This window comes from Acromyrmex echinatior, chromosome 11 (assembly GCF_024713525.1).
Source record: "Acromyrmex echinatior isolate Ae372 chromosome 11, ASM2471352v2, whole genome shotgun sequence".
NCBI classification, from domain to species: Eukaryota; Metazoa; Arthropoda; class Insecta; order Hymenoptera; family Formicidae; genus Acromyrmex; species Acromyrmex echinatior.
The window spans coordinates 8,547,393-8,568,941 of NC_141862.1; the positions used below are offsets into that span (position 1 = coordinate 8,547,393).

The following is a 21,549-nucleotide window of genomic DNA, read 5'->3' on the forward strand; positions in this document are numbered from 1 at the left end:
ACGCCAAGTTAGACGATGAGGACGACGACGACGACGGTAGACGCATCGTGGTCGTTTTCTTCTTTGAGGGGAGATCGTGTTCCATAGGCATTTCTCGACTGTGAACTGTCACGATAGTCGGACGGAGCGATTCTCTTTCCTAATGTTGGAAAAAATCTTTTGTCAAGATATAGATAAAAAGTTCTTATTCTTTTTGTTTATTATCGAGTCGTTTTATAAAATATTACAATTATTATAATTATTTGACAAAAAGAACGGTTTTGTTAAAAATCTAATATCTAAAAATTTAATTTAATATAGATCTGAAAACAATTTTATTTTAAACTATCAAAATAATTATGTAAGACGTTAAAGCTGATTGTTATGACAAAATGCTTTTTGCAGCATTGCTCATCGTGTATGAATTGCCTATATAATTATTTTAATATTTTGAAATTTATATTTAATTAAATTTTTAGATACTTTAACAAAATCATTCTTTCCGTAAAATAATTATATCATTATAATGATCGTAATAATTATTGCATCAATTTATCATTCTTAATCTATTATTCTATCATAGAATTGAATATTAAATTTAATTTAATTCACGCGCTTCATAACATATTTGAGATTTTTTAAATATGATTGTAAGAAAATTGTTACAATATAAAGAAAGTAAATCGATATTTTTTCGTGTACGAGTTTCAATTTTACTTCTTTTAATAGTTAAATTAAATATAATTTTGCGGGGTGAACGGGGATTATTTTTGTGCTTGATTTGTATAAGCAGCTAATTGCGTATCGCAACTTACACTACCGTAGGAATGAGCGGAACGGAATGCAATGGAACATAAAGAAACCGAGCATGTCTCACTCACTGGTTGATATCAGCACGCGACCAGCAAAAAACAGGCCGGGAACGTTCTCGGTAGGCTTAATTATCTTGTTAGTGGACCCGCTGTGCCGCTGTGTCAAACATGCCCGACTACGCCGTCGTTCTCCGCACCTCGGGTGTCTTTTTGCGCTCGTTGCCGCCTTCATTCGAGGGAATCGTCGCGTATTTTTCGACCTCGCTCATCACATCACGTCGTAAGCTGTCATAGAAATTAGTGACAAAGGGCCATTAGGTGCAACTTGTTACGACATCCGGAAATTTGCGGAAGACGTCATCAATTGTGTAATTCTTAACGAAGAAATTCCAAACATAAGTATTATGAGTAGCGAAGGCTTATTTTAGCTGGGTACTTTATTTGGGTACTTTTTACTGAGAATTTCATCGTAAATTAAATCGGTAAAGTATTTAAAATTCGAGTATTCGAAGTGCTTCCACATTAAAATAGTTACACAATAATTATAATAAATATTAAAGTTTTATTTCTCGAGAAATTTATATAGTATACGTTTTTATTTTCGTTATATAAATTTATTTTATAAATAGTTATTATAATGTAAAAAAATATCAGCAAACAATAATTTTAATATCAATTTTTTAAAAATAAATAATACTAATATTTTTTATATTTAATTACATCTTCTATTTATTCTTACGATATTATCTTATAATCAAATAATTATATTTGATTATAAGATATATATAGTATCGTAAGAATAAATAATATTTATTATATAAATATAATTAACATCTATTATGATTTAATTTTATTTTATGACATTGCAGTCAAACATTTTTATTTATATGGAATATAAATTAAACAATTTTATGAACGAAAAAAGATGTGCATATTCTTTAGCTTTGAGAATAGGTAAGAATAGTTGATAAGACCCTTCCGCTTTGATAAGCCGACGAATCGATCTCTTAGGCTAATTCTACAATGTGCTTTTTGTTTTCTGTTTCTTGATGTTTGTCTCTTGTTTTATTGATCAAAAAGGCAAGAGACAAATAGAGACAAACAGCAAGAAACAGGAAATAAAGAGCACATTGTAGAATTAGCCTAAGACTTCATTTTGCGTATTGCTCATTATCATATGAGAGTAATGGGTCTCTAGCGGACATTGTGCGATTAAATGGTTACTCAATTTATGATTAAATTGGCAGACAAAGGCCTTAAGTCGGCTGCTTACTAACATGCAAACGGACCTAACCAATTATAGACCACCCAAACTGTCATTTCTCAAAAAGGTTTTGCGTTGATAAGTTTACATCCTGTTATCTTATATACCTGACTGTTACTTACATACATCATTTGTTTTTATTAAAAAATGTATTAGTATATATATATATATACATATATATAAAATCGTTGTTTTTATTATTGTTTTTATTATTATTTTATTTACTTATAATTATGATAATAATAATAATTATTACTATTATTGGTTGTATTTAAAATTAATTTGAATATAATTTTAAAATTAAAAAAATAATTGAACTTATTTGTTACAAAATTTTCTATTTGATTAAAATAGAGATTATAAAAATAATTTTTTGTTTTGTGAGAATTTGTGAAACAAATATTGTATATTTTGTTTTCTCGAAATGTACTTTTATTCAATATAAAATCATTTCAATAAAATCTTTATTTAAAAAAATAATAAAATAGAAAAGAAAATGTAATAATTATATGAAATTATCACATTGATTATAACGTTACGTATAGAAAATTTACGTGTAGTACAAGCTATAGTTATTTAGACGTAACCACTATACCGCTGTAGCTGGGCTTGATCGTAAAGCAGCGTATCTCGTGCTTACCGCGTTTATCCATCGCGTTTATCGCGCTTACTCTGAAGACAACAAGCATTCAATTGGAACGAAGGCGTTCGCGCGAGACTCTACGGCACCCTTTGACCCGTAAAAATCCGACACTTTCGACGACAATCCCGCATGCGCGCGGCAATTGGTCCTGAAGCGTCATCGTGACAAAGGTTTGTCGACCTCGTGAGAATAGTTTCGTTCCAGTTAAATGAAAGCTAGGCACCCGTATGACTGCGCCGCCGCCGCCCGTCGCCGTGTGTCATCAGAAATTGTTTCCACTGCACACTTTCCTACCATTTCCTACCAGCATACCTTCGCGCGCCACGCATCACCGTATCGCGTTTCTCAATTTGGTGTCGGGTATCACTCTCATTGGCAACTTCTTAAGTCACGATTCGGGATGAAACACACCGATCGTTCACAGCTATATTATAGTCATTAACAGTTCTATCAGTAAATCATAATTTCTCTAATTACAAGAATACAGATTCTATACACGTGCAAAGAAAACGTATATCTTGAAAATAATTTTTTATTTACTAGAAGAAGCTAAAAATTTAGCTATAGATCTGAAAATAATTTTATTGAGGCATCAAAATAATGACGTAGGAATCTCAAACACGATGAGTTGCAAATAGTTTTGACATTCTAGCAATTACTTTTAGTGCGTCCCATATATAATTATTTTGATGATTGAACAAAATTATTTGCACATTTGTATCCAGTTAAATTTTTTAATTTTTCAACAAAATCGTCATTTTTGTATATAAATGTAGATAATAATTTATTAAACCATTACAATAATTATATAGGACGTTCAAGTTGATTTCTAGAATATCAAAACTTTTATAATAAGCATTGCTTATTATACTTGAGTATCCATAATAATTTTAGTCCAACAAATTATCTTCAGATCTGTATCTAGCTAAATTTATAGATACTTCAATTCTTTTCGTATAACAATCGGGTATTTTAATGCCCTGGTGATTTCGAGAAAAGGCTTGTAATTTTCTTTCTAATCACTATAATGTTAACAGCGAAATCCTCGAGAGAAACTAAACGTCCTTGACGAATTTCGTGTTTGACGCACTAGAAGTGGCGCAGTATCAGCGAGTAACTTGTTATCGATTAGCTGTCGCTTTATTTGGGCGAAGTAAAAGAAGAGCGAGCCCTTGGGATCTAACGGAGTCGTCTATGTGATTCGAGCTGAAGGATACACGAGAACGCTCCTAATCTTGATGCGCGAGCTTTTACTTCCCGAAATCTTTTGAGAATACTTCTTCTTCATTGTCACTATTTTCTGCAATTTAACTTCGAGAAATATTAGGGTAGATCTGATAGATTAGTATCGATGTAGAAGATTGGATAGTATATTTCTGAACGCATTCGTGTAATACATATTATTTAGAATGTTTCTATAAATCTAACCAATACCTATAGGAATCTGTATAACAAGAAAATAGATACACGAAAAAAGATCTTATTCCAAATATTTTACCAAGAACTTCTTAGTGTTAATTTTTTAATTTGCAAATTAAAATGTAAGTTTATTTCTCTTGGATATCTTATATATTTTTTCTGTAATAATTATTGTAATAATTATAGAAAACAGTTGATTTTCTATTATCTTTTTAATGTGGTACATTTTAAAGTATAAAGTCTATTCTATTTTGAAATACAAAGTCTACTTCTAAAGTATTATTTCTATTAATTTGTTAAAATTCTTCTAATTTTAATCAAAAGCAAATGTTTATGAACTTTAACACAGCTTATAGACGAAGCTAATTTCTGTAGCCAGTATTAAGTTAAGCGTATTTCGCCTTTGAGTAATTCTTTGTATCACGATACGGACCTTTCTCCTTTTAATGATTTTTCCCAATCGACTTACGGTGTCTATAATGATGATAAGCATCTTCATTATCTGAGTAAGCAGTTAGTCATAATCGACGGTCGATCAACACGTACAATGTAACACTTGCGCGATATATTCGCTGGTTCGATACTCTATAATTAGGTTCGGGCAATCACAAAATTCATGTAAATATTATACGTGATAATCTTTCGATAAAATCACGAGAGGTCTATCGCGTTTAAAGACGAAGCCGCAATCAATGCATCGTAATTCTCGTTCTGCAACTCATAATGACCAAAGTACCTAACTCCGGGTTAAGCTGAAGGCTTCTTCGAGATTTCATCTTTATGCTTCACAGAACTTTTTCGAGGGTCTGGAAACGGTACCATAAAAGATAATCTCGTATTCGAGACTTTACTATATGCCGACATCTTCTTAGAATAATTCGTCATTTCAAAATTTCTGGTAACGATTGTCGCCGCGTCTCTGGAAGAGCGATCAAATAAATAGCAAAGATATTTTATTATAGCTAGTGTCATATCGCTTAAAAGATGATATACTTTCCTTAATTTTTATTAACTGAGTTGTTATATTAATCTTTTTTTATTGGTTACAAAGAAAGTATTTATATTGAAGAAGTAATTTTGGCTTGCATTAAAGATATAATGGTTTATGTTAAAAATTTTACCAAAAAGTAATTTGTTGACGGAAGTAGGATTATTAAAAACCTAAGCTATTTTATATGCATGTCCTAATTATATTGTACTTCATTACTACAAATACATTATTTACAAATATTTTCTTTTGAAACTTGTGTTTGAAGCTTTTATATAAACCTTGTTCTTATTATTAAAGAACTGTTAAAAAATATTTTAAAAGTATTTTCGTATATAAAATTAGAAGAGAAAAACTTATTTATTGAACACTAATACATTAAATAAAACAGAAATTTTATAATTTTTTAAAAATAGAAATTATTAGAAGTTTCGCTTATTTTATTTTCGTGTGCGATGTAGTCTTATTACATTACTCTTTAAAAAGCACGCGACATATGTGTGTGTGATAGCCTTTTTATATCAAAGTAGTTAATAAATCGAGGCATGAACGATACAAACGGTTGAGTATAGGTATCCCTCGTGCTCCAAAATAAATGCATCTTCGCGAGACACGGTCGAGAAAAACGGACGGGTGCTTTTTTAGACTTAACCGAATGAGTGCAAGTCTCGCCGCGTCGTGCACGAGGCGAAGAAAAGACGGTTGAAAAAAAGGTAGCACAAAAATAAATGGCCTATTGATCCCAAACACCGTGTCGCCGGTATGCTGGCGTGTTCACTTTGGGACGAGGATTGTCGCTTTTGTGAAATCTTAAATAGATACGGTTCCGCGACTTCTAACTAATCTTCGCAACAATGACGCGTGCGATATTTTTGTTTTACGCGCAAATTCCAGCGATTTGTTGCTCAAATATTTCAGATTTTAATTAATTTGAAGATGTTAGGTGAAGATGTTACTTTTAATGAAGATTATAAGTATCTCTGAATAATTATATATTTAGACATGAAAATTATAGAAGTTTTAACGGCACTGACCGAATAGTAGTATAAATAGTATATGATAGGATAATAACAATGAACTGTCATTCAACAATTTATGATTACTGAATCAATATCTGTTTCTATGGTTATTCAAATTTTATTGGAATTAAATACGAGATAATTTTTATTAAGGTTTCTACTTCATTTTTTATTTTATTGCCGTTTCTATTTTATTGCCTTTAAACAATACATTTTTAACATAAAACACTTGAAAAAAATTAAACATAAATTATAATAACTAATGAGTCTAAGCATAATTAGCTTTCTAACTCAGGGATACTGCAACCAGCAAATGGCATTAGTGGTTCAGAGAAGGAGAAGTTCTCTTGTCTACTAGCGCCATCTGATAATTACTGTATCCCTCAGAATAGGAGATCCTCTGTAATGCTACTGTTACAATGATTAAAAATTGATAGTAATATAAATAAAGAACAAAAACAATATATTTTCATATGATAAAGAAAATCGTATAATAATACTAATAAATGTTTATCTCTCTCTTCTATATTATTAAAAATTCCTTTAGTATATATCAAGTATTTTTTTTTAATTGACGAATATTCACGCAATTGTAAGATTTTAATCTGGATGTTTTATTCATCATTAATGTATAAAAGTATGTCGATAAAAAATTAGTAAGTTTCAAATGAATCTGAGAGAGATAAAGAAACGAGAAACGTTCTTCAAACATTGAGAAATATTGTTCACATATAACTTGATAATTAAACTATCGAATCATTTTCTCGCTTAAGGAAAATGTATTAATTTATATACAGATATAAACACGGGTAGGTTAGTTGTAATATGAAAATATGACGGGAGTGACACCGTCTTACAGTAGCTAGTAACGGTTGAACGCACATGTTGCTAGATGTCACCGGACAGATGCGATATTGCTGTCGTAGAAGCCGGTGTTTCCTGATCTCCGACACTTTCTGACGCCCACGAGCGCGCTTCTTCTTTTTCTCGCTTGCCTTTTTCGTTTTACGTGAAATTCCCACAGGATCCGAGAAATATCCCCTCCTTTCCTGCACGTCCAAGAAACATTATCATATGCTCTTTCGAAACGCGCCAGCTTCTCGCCAGAAGGTCCAACAAACCAAGGAACTATACGAAAAACGATCTCACATGATTTCTAACACCGCCTGTTCCGGCTTTCCGGAAGTTTCCTATACGATCCATTTGTTCCGAAGATGCCATATGTCAAATTTTGGGGCACGATCATTTAAATGGGACAAGTGGGCACATAGTAAGAAGCTAGGAAAATAAAAATAAACGTAGAGCTATGGAATGATTTTGAAATTCAAAGTTTTATTGCTTAAACATCAACAATTGTGTGAATTATTATATGCAGAATTATTATAACATTAGTCTTTATTTTTAGAAATCTAATAATTAATACAAGTAAAATAATTGTGATTTTTTTCAGAGAAAGTGGATTTTTCAATCAGGAATTATACGAAATAAATCAAACTAGAACGGATTACGAGAATGTAACGTATTCTCAAACGCGCCCCAAGCGATCTAATAGTTCGCTCGATTCATTTTGGTGTATCAGTAGCAGGTAATCGACCATAGCTCCTGGTTTGACCAGATTGATCGAAGGGTTCAATGACGATGCAGATAGCTACCGCGGATGATGCGTTCAGAGCACGCAAGCCGATTAAAGACGAGATCGATAGCTTATATTTGTTTCGAGATGTGCAATTTGAATTGGTATCTTAGTAATAAATAGGTCTTTAGATGCTTTATTAATTAAAAATATTAATATATGTCGTTATTAATATCTTTATTGTTTTTGAAATTTAGTAAAGCAATTTTTCTTCAAAAATGTATTGTGTCAATTTTTGCAATTGCGAACCAAGGCAGTGGATGCAAAAATTTTATTCTCTAAGTAAACGATCGTGAAGACGTTCGGAAATGAGCGGGTGGCAGCTGCGCTGAAATTTCCGCCTTCGTTCGGTATTCTGTTCGCGACACGCGTTCGCTGTCTGTGAAAATGGGCGTGCGACACGTAACGAGACTCGAACGGCTTCTGTATATACGAATTCGGACAATGCTGGACAACGGTCGCGCTCGTGTATTCACTACAATGCCGGTGAGCGATCGGCATTGATGGGCGTGCAGGGATCCTTTATGGAAGAACTCTGTGACGGCTTGTGGGCGTACTGGGTTACATCCACATTTTATGCTCTAATACGAGGGGGAAACTAAATGTCTCATTTAAGAAAAACTCCTACTAGGTCACGCCCTGTGATCTCGGGTCGCGTAATCGGTTGTTCGAGTAGAATGTTCGTGAACTGCTTGACAAACGACAAATCACTATTATGTCGTATTGCGCTTATTTATTGCCCTACTTTCATCATGATCGAACTATCCACCTATTTATACGAAGAAAAAGAAGTAATCCTAGAAAATCTTAGTTTAAATTAAAAATTATTTTTTTTTAGGAATTATCTAAACTTCGGAAAGGACATTCCTCTTCTCTTTTTTTCTCTACCAGATTATATTTTAATTGTGACAGAAATATATAGATGCTAGTTTAATATTTTTTTTTATTCAGATTTAAGCTAGATCTTAAAGTGAAGCTAAAATTTAAAATTGTTTACACATCAATATTTCATGTGTCTATAATACTTGCAAGTACTTAGATAAATAATAACTTATATCGTAGCACAATTATAAGCAATTCAAATATTTATATAATTAATTGATATCAGAAACTCACAAGCGATATTATCAATCTTGATTTATTATTTCGATTTCGTAGATTTCTTGAATGTTAGAAGAAGAGGGTTTTACAGATTTCGTTTTAGAGACCATAAGGCATCGTAGAATTACATGGGATTATTCTGTGTCGTGGTAATGTAATTGTAAGATTGTCACTTGGTCTTGCGTGAATAAGTTATTGTTCACCGGTTTGCAGTCTCTCTACCGTTTAATATATCTCAAAACTGCTTTTCTCAGTGTTACTCTGGGCGTGACGATCCGGACCAGATGGTCCGTCCGGTCTGGATGCGACCATAAGATTTCTATCTACACCCGGCAAAGACGTTCTAATCGTTTGACTTCCGTGAAATCACAAAGTCCGCCGGCTACGTAGGATCTTGTTATTTTGCAGTCTCTCTCTCTCTCTCTCTCTCTCTCTCTCTCTCTCTCTCTCTCTCTTTCTTTTTTCGCCTGTATAGGATTTTATAGCGTAGCCACCAGTCGACGTTAACCGTTTAATTCTAGCAGATTTTATAGCATATCGTAGACAAGATATATTAGATAGTTTATATAATAATTATGCAATATTTTTTGCAAGCTTTCAACGATTTATCAATCGTTGTGCAGTATAATCTATATTTTCTATAATATTAGCAGATTTTATGATAGCATATATTAGTTATATTAGTTATATTATTAAATATATAAAAGTATTACAAGAATTAAATTTTTTATTAACTGTTTTTTATTAATAAATGTAATACAGAGACCAAGAGAGTGTAATACTTTTTCGAATAAACATTTGTTGACTCACGTATTTGAAATTATCATACACTGTCCTTTGCGTATGTCCGATACGTATCGATACGTATCTTTCAAAGACTATTTTGAGACGATTTTACGGCGGTTCAGCAACAATGCGGGGAGTGGGAAGCTCGGTTAAAAGCCAAACGATGCAATTTGTCAAGCGGCGACTCCAAAGGCAGTCGAATGATGTGACGTGCATGAGCACGTGCCATAACTGAAAAATGTTTTTGACTACACAGAAATAAATATATCATTATGTTAATAATATACGAATGTAAGACACATTACAAGAATTGCTGTATTATTATTATTATTATTGTTATTATATGATGTATTAATATCCTGATTATCTCTCGTCTTTTTAATCTAACATCACATTTGAAAGTATACCTATATAAAATTGCCGCAAAGATGTTATTAATCGGAAGAAATTTTAGATTTTTCTCGACATTAAATTGACACTGATTTTTATTACCAATGCACTTAATGCAATCAAGAATGGAATAATTACTACAAGTGTAAAGACAAAGAGATTATACTAGATTAGGTCCATTTGAATTTTTCCACGTAAAAACTCTTCACGAATCCTTTGAGAATATGTTTCTATTATTTTTTGAAGGATAAGATGGAAGTTTACGAATATTTGATTAACTTATTAGGAGAAAATGAAGTTTGTTCGTCCATTTCCGTTATTGATTCACACGTTTTATCGGTCACCAGCTCGCTTTACCGTCGCCAACGTCGCTATCGTCATCCATGAAGAAAAATGTGGTGCTCCGTGGCCCGTAGATGGCAAGGTCGTAAATTTCGCGTTGACTGTACGCACTTGCCGTTGATAGACAGTCGTGACCCCTCGATGGGAAGCGCGCGAGAGTTGGTCGTTTCTGAAAATCGTAGAATGGATCCACAATTAACGGTGAACGTAACTCATCGAATTCTATCCCGTCTGACTATAAGGACGTTTACGTTCGCGCGCGGATGAGTCATTCGATGCAAATATTCGATTCTTCGCCATGCATCGTTCTAAACACATCGTCTTGTACAACGAAAGCAAGCGAGAGACCAATTTCTTTGTCAATAAAATCCGAACGCGTCATTTAGTGCATTATGATCATAACGGAAGATTTTTTTATTATATCCAAAACATCTATAACGAAATCGAACTCCGTAAACTCAGCAAGTTAAACATCAAACGTAACATAAAGAGCGTGCGTGTAAGCGTTACAATAAAAACATAAATCAAAATGCTTATTTTGTATTGTGTTTACTTGTAATGTTAACAAAGTAAATTTTGTACGGTTCCTCCACTGAAAGAGATCAGTGAAACGTGTACATCATGCATGATGGATTAGGAAGAAGTTTCGAGTTGCAAAATTCGGAATTGCCTTAACGAAAGGAATCATCGTACGGATCGGCATACGTAACGCAATAACGTCGAACTCAGTTTGGCGTACTCGGGACACATACGAAATACGCGCACGCATGGCACGCATAGCACGCATATGTATCGGGAGCAGGCGATACTTTATCGCAGCGCGTGCCCGTCACTTGGTTATGCGGAATGTGTCTCCCCGGTGGGTGTCTGGACCCGTTTCCCCCCTGTCTCTCGAGCGAGGAAACTTACCGATATCTACTACCAGTCGGCCTTCTCAGCTCTCCGCCGCCACGATCTCGTCATCCTCCGTAAGGCGACGTAACAACTTGATTCCATATTCCCGGGGCGGTTGTCGCCCGTGAAGAATTGAATGAAATAAAATAAAGCCCCGGATTCCCCGTGTTTTATGGCGCGGCTCCGTTCCCTACCCAAGCCGCAAGAGCATATCCACTTCGGCCGCGTGCGCGCGTGTCTACATATATACCATGAGCTTCTGTTCCTCGTCTGTTCTTCTCGTTTTGTTTCACGTCCCATTCCCTTCTTCTCTTCTGTGCCCTGCATCTCTGTCCGCCCCACGATTTTCTCGTGACTGCCCTTTTGCCGATGATAGCTTGGTGTCAATAGGATAGCTGTATTTCAGGATTACTGTACTACTGAGGATCAATGATGTTTTTATGTTAACGGGATTAGGGGAAATAATTAATTAAAATTGTTTTTACTTTTTGGTAAGGAAGAATCGATCTTTATCATGTAGCATATTGCATATTGAGATGGAAGATTGTATCAAACACGAAAGTTATGCGCTTCTTTTAATTCATCTTTGTTCTAAATCATATTTCAAGTCAAAGTTCGATATGTTATGTCTACGTGATAAGAATTGCTTTGCCGAAGTATTTAAATTAAGTAGATAAAAATTTGAATATATGTATAATTTTGTTGGACCGTAATATCAAAGTAATTATGTAAGACACTCCAATTAAATTGCTAGAACGTTCAAACATCTTAGATAATTATTTTAGTGGTCCAACAAAATTATTTTCATATCTATGTATCTAGTTCTTTTTTAAGTACTTTAGCTTTAAATCATCTTTCTGAATATAGATTTTACATCACAAACATTTGTTTTATTAATAAATTAGAAATTGTCATAACAAATTTACGAATAAAGTCTAGATTTTTTTAAACATTTCACGAATAATAATCCATTTGCTATAAAATTACAGTAGAGTAGAACAAGGAAGGATTTTAAATGATTCAGAACAGAATTGTGTCCGTGAATTATGCGTTGCATTTAAAAGAGATAAGGTTCAATACGAACTGACAAAGTAAAAATGATCCCTGACGAGAAGGCGGAGGACCGGGAAAAAGGTGATGGCGGCGAGGACGGCGCGACGAAGGAGATGAAGAAGAAGTGGGCGCGCGGGAAAAAAGTGATGCCGTAAAGCACTCAGCAGGGCGCGTGATCCGCTTACGAAAGTCAGCTGGGTCTACGTTACTACATTACCGGGTTACCATTTTACCAACTCCGGGTTATATCTTCATCCGCGACGTCGCGCGAGCGTGACCGAAGACGCTTAACGCTTGTTTCGTTCTACGCCTGGCGCCTAAAACCAGAGAGTTTTCGCGATAGCCTCACATGAATCAATGATATCAATGAGATGGTAACATAGAAAAACTAAAGAAAATTAAAGAAATGTGTATTTGTTACAAATAATTGTTATTAATCTCTTATTATCGTCGAAATAATTTGTATTTATAATAAAACTGTAATTAATTTGAATATATTAGGTGTTGGAATTAATTCGTAGCGTTTTTTAATGAAAGAATGTTATTTATTTCACATGAGCATTAAAAAATACATTAATGAAAGTACTTCCCATCACTTGTAAAACGCTACGAATTAATTCCAACACCTAATAATTTATTTTTTTTTCTCTGTGTGAAAACGTGAATAAGTTAATGAAATGTTTGACAGATTTAGCTACACATAAATTTTGTATAAAATCGGATTTTCGGAAACGGAACATATGTGCGAATACATATAGCGGTGGAGGGTGGGTGATGAAGGCATGGAGAGGATGGAGAGTGAGAGGCAGTAAGTTTGCCGGGGAGGAAAGACGTGAATATAACGTGAATAAGGGGAACGTATGTAAACCGCATTCCTGCGGGACGAATACGCGCACCCAGTTTTTATATCGCGCCTTCCCATCTGTGACCGCGCGACGAGGCTGTAAAACTCGTGCGTCGTCGTGTACCAAAAGGTTTCCAGGAAGCTTCCTTTCCTCCCGACTCTCACTGCTCTTGAGTGAGTTTATGTCGCCACGTAGCCGTACCAAGGATCGCTACGAAGTAGCAGGGTAGAAGACCGGGAAACAAGGAGAATCGTAATAGACGCGCATAAAATCTGCGTCCTACATTAAAGCTGAGATTCATCTAATCGCGATGAACATTTCGTCTGTCACTTTTCTCTGTGATTAATATTTTTTTATGTATTATGTAATTCTTAAACTTTTTTTGAATTTTCACATTTTAAGACAAGTGAAATTACGTTTCTTTAATAAATAAAGAAAAAAATGCATCTTTGTCTTTACAGCGATTTAAAAAAAAATTTTCTCTAATTCTAAATTTTAATTTTTTTAAATTACATGATTTCTATTTTCAACATAAAAATTTAAGGAAAAAATAACATTCAATAAAATTCAGAGAAAGATCATATTGAGATTATAATGGATAGTATATATTATATAATTTTACATAAATATTTTTATTGAATAAAAATAAATTTTATTTTAAAAATAAACTTTAAATGTCTAGGTATATAAATTATATATATATGTATATATATTATATATATATATATATATATATATTTATTAAATAATTCCTTTTAAATAGAATCATCAATTATCTAATTTTTAATCTAATTTTAAAGTAATTAAATAATTTGCTTGTAATAATCAAAGCTTTTTCATTAGTGAGGTATATAAAATCATTTAATTTTAAATTAAAGTATAATATTCTTGAAAATGAAATTCAATGGAATTATGTCAAGTAACCTAATAATTGATATCAATTTTGTAAAGCAAGGGAAACAAAATTTGGCGTGTAGGTACATACATTTTATAATATTTTATTAAATATCTCAGGGTATGTTTATTTCAACTGTAACTTATTGACGTACATTATTCGGCGCTCTGTTTTCGATGCGTGTAGTGACGTGCGTACACAAGGTCGCCATTCGTAGTATTTATATTACAGTATTCGAGTCGGCAGGCAGTCGCAATATGCTCCGTGTATTAACATATTATTATATTATCTCGAAACGCGATTTTATGACAATTAACGATTATACTATCCTTCGCAAACGATTACGAACTTTATGATTCTTAGGCGAGACCATTGTTTGTCGAAATAGATTATGTATCTGCGCGATGTACGAGTATTCTCATTTGAATCGGAACACAATCGGAGAACGGGAATTACAAACTATAATATTAATAGATACATTTATGAGTAATAATCACGCGTTTCTTCAACAACACTTAGTTATGTATATTTCATGTCGCGAAATGGCATTTTTGCCAGTTTAAACGTGATTCATCTACTATTTTTACATCTAGTAACGTACATGGTTCGTCGAATGTACAGTATGTCGAATAATTCATGTGATGGAAAACCAAGATACATTGATCGTTTAATAATTAATTTGGAATATACGAGTGATAGAATATATTCTGTATGTATGTATGTATATGTATATATTGTAATACGTTAAATATTTCCTAACTGCGTGAGTCGTTCGTGTTTTTGCGCGGCGTACTGTTGTTCACATTAAAATCACTTTGTTATCATTCACGCGACGAAACTCGAGTAAGTAAGCAATGACTAGAGCTATTCCGAGTGTTATTGCGTTACTTCTTAGATCAAACGAAATCGTTTTCTATGCTTACATATTATGATGTAACAATGACGTAACGATGACTCACACAATTAACTCTCACAATTAACGGATCATAAGCTCGTATCGAAAGAATGACTTTATTGAAGCAAATATTTTATGGGGTTCGCAGAATCCATTCATTTAAGTAATAATCGAAGTGATGAGAGATGGGAATTATAAAAGTTATTATTTCATTATCATATTTTCGGACTTTAATTTGTGCAAGGCTCTTAAAGACATTTAATCCGAATATCTCTACATTAAGTTCTGAATTTTTTTTGTAATTTAAGTATGATTTAATTGTCATACGCGAATTGAAAATACGAAATAATGCACAAATCGCTGATTCGAGGGATTTTAAGTAATGAACAATATACTGATGTATTGAACATTTTCGCGTGAACATTTTCTTCATATTATTCTTCTATCATAATATAATAAAGTACATGTTGCGATTAATATCGGGAGTGCCGCACAAAGTATCGTGCAAAATATTATGTATGTGTAATCGTAGCAAAAATGTTTTGTGAATAAGTATTGTGCTATATGAAAGAAGAAAACTGGGACGAGGTGTGAATAGGCATTGGGCATCAGCAGAGCAACAAAATGGAACGAAGTAACTATATTTATTTTATCTGTTACTTTTGCGAAATTAATCGATGATAATTATTTTTCACGTGTAGTAATTTACATACAGAAGATTAAAAATTTTAACTATATAACTTGATAGTTTCAAGAAATGATTTACTGACTGAGTTCTTTTAAAATAAATGAAATTAGGATCGTTATTCTGATTTTATTTTTTTGTCACGGAGTGTTGCTGTATATATTCATAAAGTAACTTTACTTGACGATATTAAATGTATTTCGGTATCGAAGTGAGGAACCACGCGAGCGCAGCCGTTTCGCGGCGTAACAAGTGGCCAACGCGTTACTTAATAAATTAAGTGACAACGGCGCAGCTGTTCCTCTTAATGAAACATTAGTTCGGCGCGATGCTGTGGTGTCGTCCTCGACTATGCTCGTTTGTCCGATGATAGACGATACGCCCTGATGATTCCAGCGATACTCCTCCTCATTCTCCTTCGTTCTCTCGTTCTCCCCTCAAGGGAATTCATTGTGCCTTTTATTCTTGCAGAAACGAGAAGCGCAGTTTATTTTTAAACTTCTTAGATTTGATCTTACGATATTACACAAATTTCAATTAAATGTAACATGCATATATAAAAGAGAAAGAATATTACGTGTGAGAAAGAATACCATGAGTACGATTAATTGATATATGATATACTATCACACATATACTATTATACTAAGTTATCGTTGTTCGTTCGATGGTCGATTGAAGTAAGGTTACGAAAATAATTAAATTATTCACAATAACATAAATTTAATAAAATTTTGAATAGCATGTAAGAAAATAATAGAAAATACATATATTTTATTTTGCAAAACAGAAGCCTCTTAATTCGCATTTATTAAGATATAACATTCTATACGCGATCGAAGATACAATTGATCGAGTACACGGAAAACGAACTAACGGGGATTAAGGCTCTTCTTCCAGAGTACTCTACACAATTCTAGCTGCAACGTAGAGAAAGAAAATATAATTAACCGGCTTCAAAGAGCCGCGGTTGCACCGCATGTCGGATACCGCGCGGCGGCTGTGCAACCATTGGTGCAATCGGCCCTTTGACGGGGATGGAAGTACAGAAATAACAGCAGCGCTTTTCATCGCGGAAGCGGCGGGGTTATATTATGCATTTTCGCGGCACAAGAGAGAAAAAGAGAGAGAGAGAGAGAGAGAGAGAGAGAGAGAGAGAGAGAGAGAGAGAGAGAGAAAGAGAGAGAGAGGTGCAGCGCACGGCAGCTACAGTAGTAGGTAGCGGCATTGGCAGACGTTCCCGTCATTTTCCAGACGCGCTTCTATCCTTTTTTTCCCATTCGTTTACAAAGCTATTATTACGAGCGTTATATTAAACTCTGGCTCGCGGTGTGACTTGTATGGCAGACGCGTTTCTATTCACAACATAATTAAAAGCCACATTCATACGGCCGAGTCCATTCGCCGCGCGTATTCGCGCGCCGCGCGGACCTGTTCTTCGCGACAGTCCGGCCGGGGAGTCCTCCGGAGCCCGCGAAAGTCAAGAATGACAATGCTTCTTCGTCGTCCCATTGTGAGCGACCGTCGGCTTTTTACGTTGCCGTTCGATTCGTCGTCAAATCGAACAACGTTGCGCAACTTCCGCCGCGCTCGTCAGCGTCCTTTCGTGCGTTGTTATTTCATAATTACTTGTACGGGTGTACTATTTCTTGCTTTAAGAGAGCGAAATAATTAAGAAATTACTACTCGTATATTATTATTGATTAGAATCAAATTAATTATTCAAGTCTCAATTTGTTTACTTGATATTTCCTATTGAAAAAAATATTGGTTACATACTTTTTCAAGTCTTTCCTTATGGGTATATTTCTAAAAGATTATAGAGCAAAGCTCTTTGTGAATTTCATTAAAATTCTTTTTCCTATTGTTTTCCTTCTACTATTCAATTTCTAACGAATTTCTAATAATTTGTTAACTCCTAGTCCTTCAATATGAAATTCTCATTATTTTTCTCAACACTGAATGGCTCCGAAACATTTCTTTGTTATCTCTGCTGTTGCAATTCGACCTCTATCTCACGGTATTTTTCGAGATACGTGTACTCTGCTCTCTCGAGTACTCCTCTCGAGGAAGGGAAACTTTATCCGAAGCCCTGGTCGAACGATCGATCCTACCGCGTCCGAAGAAAGCGAGGAGATCTCCTTTCGAATCAACATAACAAATTCAATCTCACGACGTGTGCCGATGGACCACGATAGCCACCGCCGCTGACATCCCCGCGAAATGTATGGGTGACATCAGCATATGCAATGAAGGGCAGCCGCTGTCAGTGTCGGCCGCCCACACTATCGATTGCCTTTTGACTCTTGTGATGCGGTCACTGCTAGCTGGTGGTGTGATCGCTCGCCGGGGATGAGGGCGAAGGGCGAGAGAGCGAAGAAAAAAAAAAGCGATAGAATAGGCAGGCGTATCCGCGCAGAAGTACTAGCTGCGATACTGTGGTCGTGTTAGGAATGGCGGTGATGTTAGAAAGAACATTGATACTTTCGATTCCGTAGGCATTCTTTGATCTTTAATGTTTGATACCTATATGTTTTATTTAAATCAAGCCTTTGTTATTTCATTAATCGATTTTTTTTCTATATTTACACTGAGAAAAAAGTGTTTGATATTTGTGACTATTGTATGATAAAATAATTATGATTGCGAGCTTTAATTTTATGGTTATTACTGTAATATAATATATATATATATATATTAGTAATAATTTTATATAATTAATAATAATTTTATATTATATATATATATATATATAAAATTGTATAATTTATAATTGCAACCATTTTTTTCTCTCAGTGTAATTATTATTGAAGATAGTGCTAATAATTATAATATATGCATTTCGTATTTTTTTTACAGATGATTTGTTTATCTAGAATTTAGATATTTTGAATTTTTATTTTTTAAGATTAATTTTTCTTTGATATTTAATTTTATTTTTATATTTTTAATAATTAGAATGAATATAAAAGTATCATATAAATAATTAGAGTATATAAAATTTCAAAATTCTTTCAAAATAATCGCATGACTGGTATGTGTTGATAAATCATCATGGATAAATGATGTGACGTTAAGCGTCTTATGAGGTCGCATGTAACTGGTCATATATTGATTTATTATGTCTTAAAGCAAGCCATCTTGGCAGCAAATAAGCGAATAACGTCGTAGAAAATCAGAATTCGCCAGATGTTTATTTACTTTTATATTTTGAAACGTTACGTTGAAGATTGTTTTTTTTTTAACGTAAAGTTAATTTGAATATTTTTTCTTGAGAATTTTTTACACAAGAAGTTCTTTGTATGTTTATATGCGTGCCATTAAAATATAAAGTTTGTAAAAATAAATTTACGACGAAGAAAAATACATATTTATCTTCGAGGAAGAAGGAAAAATATTCTTACGTCTTTCGCGTTCAAATGATTTACCGGAATATTTTCAACGAAACCTTGATACTATTTTTCTTGTTTGTGGAACTAATCTCAATATAACGAGAAATACAGTCTTCCAACGAAGAGCAAATTAAAATACGATAAGTGCAATACGCGCTCCGCTCTATTTCCTCTATTTAAATCCTTTTTCTCCAGTACATTAGATTATCGCACTACTTCGGAAAGGAAATTTTCGTCGCCGCCTCGTTTCGAAATTAATCGAATATCGCGGATTTATCTTCTCAGGAAAACCTTCCAATCTCGTCGCGTGCGCTAACGATCTAATTAGAAAAATAGCCGATTTATATTTATGAGTCGGCGTGATGGCCGCGCTCGGAGGAGAATCGCCGCGGGGAAAACTTTGGGCCGGCGACGTTGAGAAGTCGAGTTTTTAGCTCTGTCGAAGAGCAGCGGTAGTCCATTAGGTACAACGGAGGGATGAGCATTCTTATTACGTGCGCAGCGTCAAGGGTAACTTGCGATTCATGTCGGGCAATAATTACTCCCACGTAACATCAGTGCGACACGGGGTGGGCAATGGGGGCGTCGATGGCGCGCAAGTTTGGCGAGGAGCTTTCGCAGGCACGATGACAAATGGACGACGAAGGGTAGGCTTTCCTGTGTGCGTGCTCGAGAGGAAACTCGGCCGTTTCTTCTTTATGGCAAATAGCGAACGGCACAATTGCGATAAACAAAAAGTGGGCCACTGCCTGAAAGGTCGAAATTCCCAAATCGAAGTGATCATAGTTGTAAATTGAGCATTATATATCGAAGAAAGTTTTATAAAAATGAATAAAATAAATTAGATCGAATGCGTAGTAATAAAACAGATTTTTTAAATGAGGTCTTTTAAAAGCATTATTCTACACTATTACGCATTACGTAGTATCATTTACTTAATTAAAAGAATGTGATTGTATCCACAAATTACACAGAATCACTTTATATAAATTATTGTTATTATTATTTCATTATTAAATCATTAAATATATTGTTATTAAATTATATTATTGTTGAATGTATTATTATTAATCACATAATTTGTTATTTTGATTTAAAAATTATTAATTTTTTTGACATATTTGGATTAATTATTATATATAATAATCGATAATTCATACGCAGTTCACTCTATGTTCATATCATTTCACATATTTTGCTTGTAATAAATAAAATTTGGATTTGCTAGAGTTTTGCAATAGTAGATTTGCAAAAGTTTTTAAAAAGTTGATTGCCAAACATTCATTAAATCCTCGCTTGAGCTCGAGCAAAAGGGCGCCTCCTTTTCGCTCCTTTCGCTGCTTTCTATACGGAGGGGGAAGTAAGAAAAAGCGATACGCGTTCGCTACAGTTCGTTAGCGACTCCAGGGAGTTAATTAGCGAAAAAGTTAATTTCTTGCGCGCTCATAAACGGACACCGGTGATGAAATACGAGCTTGATAAAGGCAAGTACTCGCGGAGAAACCGGAGTTTTTGGTGCGGGAAGAAAGGAAGATCCGTAGCAAGTAAATAGATTAACATTGTTCCCACTTGACGGGCTGCTACGTTTAGTTTTCCAGTTATCGTATTTATTTAATTTTAGCATTTCATGATTGCCTTTAAACTCATATCTTTTCAATATGTGAAAATCATATTTTATATCATTATGTGTAACATCGTAATATTATATTTTGTCGTTTGTACTTTAAACATGAAGAAAAGTATTCGAATGAAGCAATAGATAAGAAGCTATTATCGAGATTAATAAATTGTCTTATTATAATCTTTAAAAATATAGCATATTTCAATATTTTTTTATTTATCTTTTATTATTGAATGAGATTCAAAATATTGCAATTTTGTCTTTCTTTTCTTCTCTTTATTTTTATAAATACTTGTTTACGTAAATCATACTTTTTCAAAAGAATTATGTACAGCCATTTGAGTGAATTAAATAATTTATATATTCGATGGCGAGAAAACGAATTCAGTCAGGAAGTTGCGACGTTATGTAAATTTCGGAGCGTCATCAAAAAGAGAAGCAGTAGCCGGACCGCTGCGAAGAAGCAGGAGATAACCGGTGGTGCACCGGTGCCGCTTGTGAAGTCCTAGAAAGAAAAATATTTTTGTTTCGTTTCGTGCCGCAAATGCGCGCCCGGCGGCGGCAGCGGCGGCGGCAGCGGCGCTGAACTTTCTGAATAATTACCGCGGCTATGAGCTTGATTCATCACCGAAGTTCGCCTTCCTAAGATGCTTTATCTGCGCGTCGCAGTCTCAGCGAAATTAATATGCTAATACCCCGCGTGGTCCCCTCGGCCTCGACATCGTACACCCTCGAGAGCTCGGGTTCGAGAGATCGAGCTCCCAAGCCCTCGACCTTACTTTGCCACGAGCCTTGCATCGGAGTCTTGGCTTGTTGTCCTGACACCACATTCTGGTAGCGATCCTTAACAAGTTATCGCGTTCTGTCCGCCCAATGCCCAAAGCTCTGAAGAT

At 34.3% G+C, this 21,549-nt stretch overlaps 1 protein-coding gene and 1 pseudogene across 1 annotated transcript in view; one reads left to right on the forward strand and one right to left on the reverse strand.

Annotated features, from left to right (window-relative positions):
* svp (COUP transcription factor 2) overlaps positions 1-21,549 on the forward strand; it is a 305,103-nt gene that overhangs the window by 46,769 nt on the left and 236,785 nt on the right. The window lies entirely within an intron of this gene.
* LOC147908127 (uncharacterized) lies at positions 10,366-21,486 on the reverse strand (annotated as a pseudogene).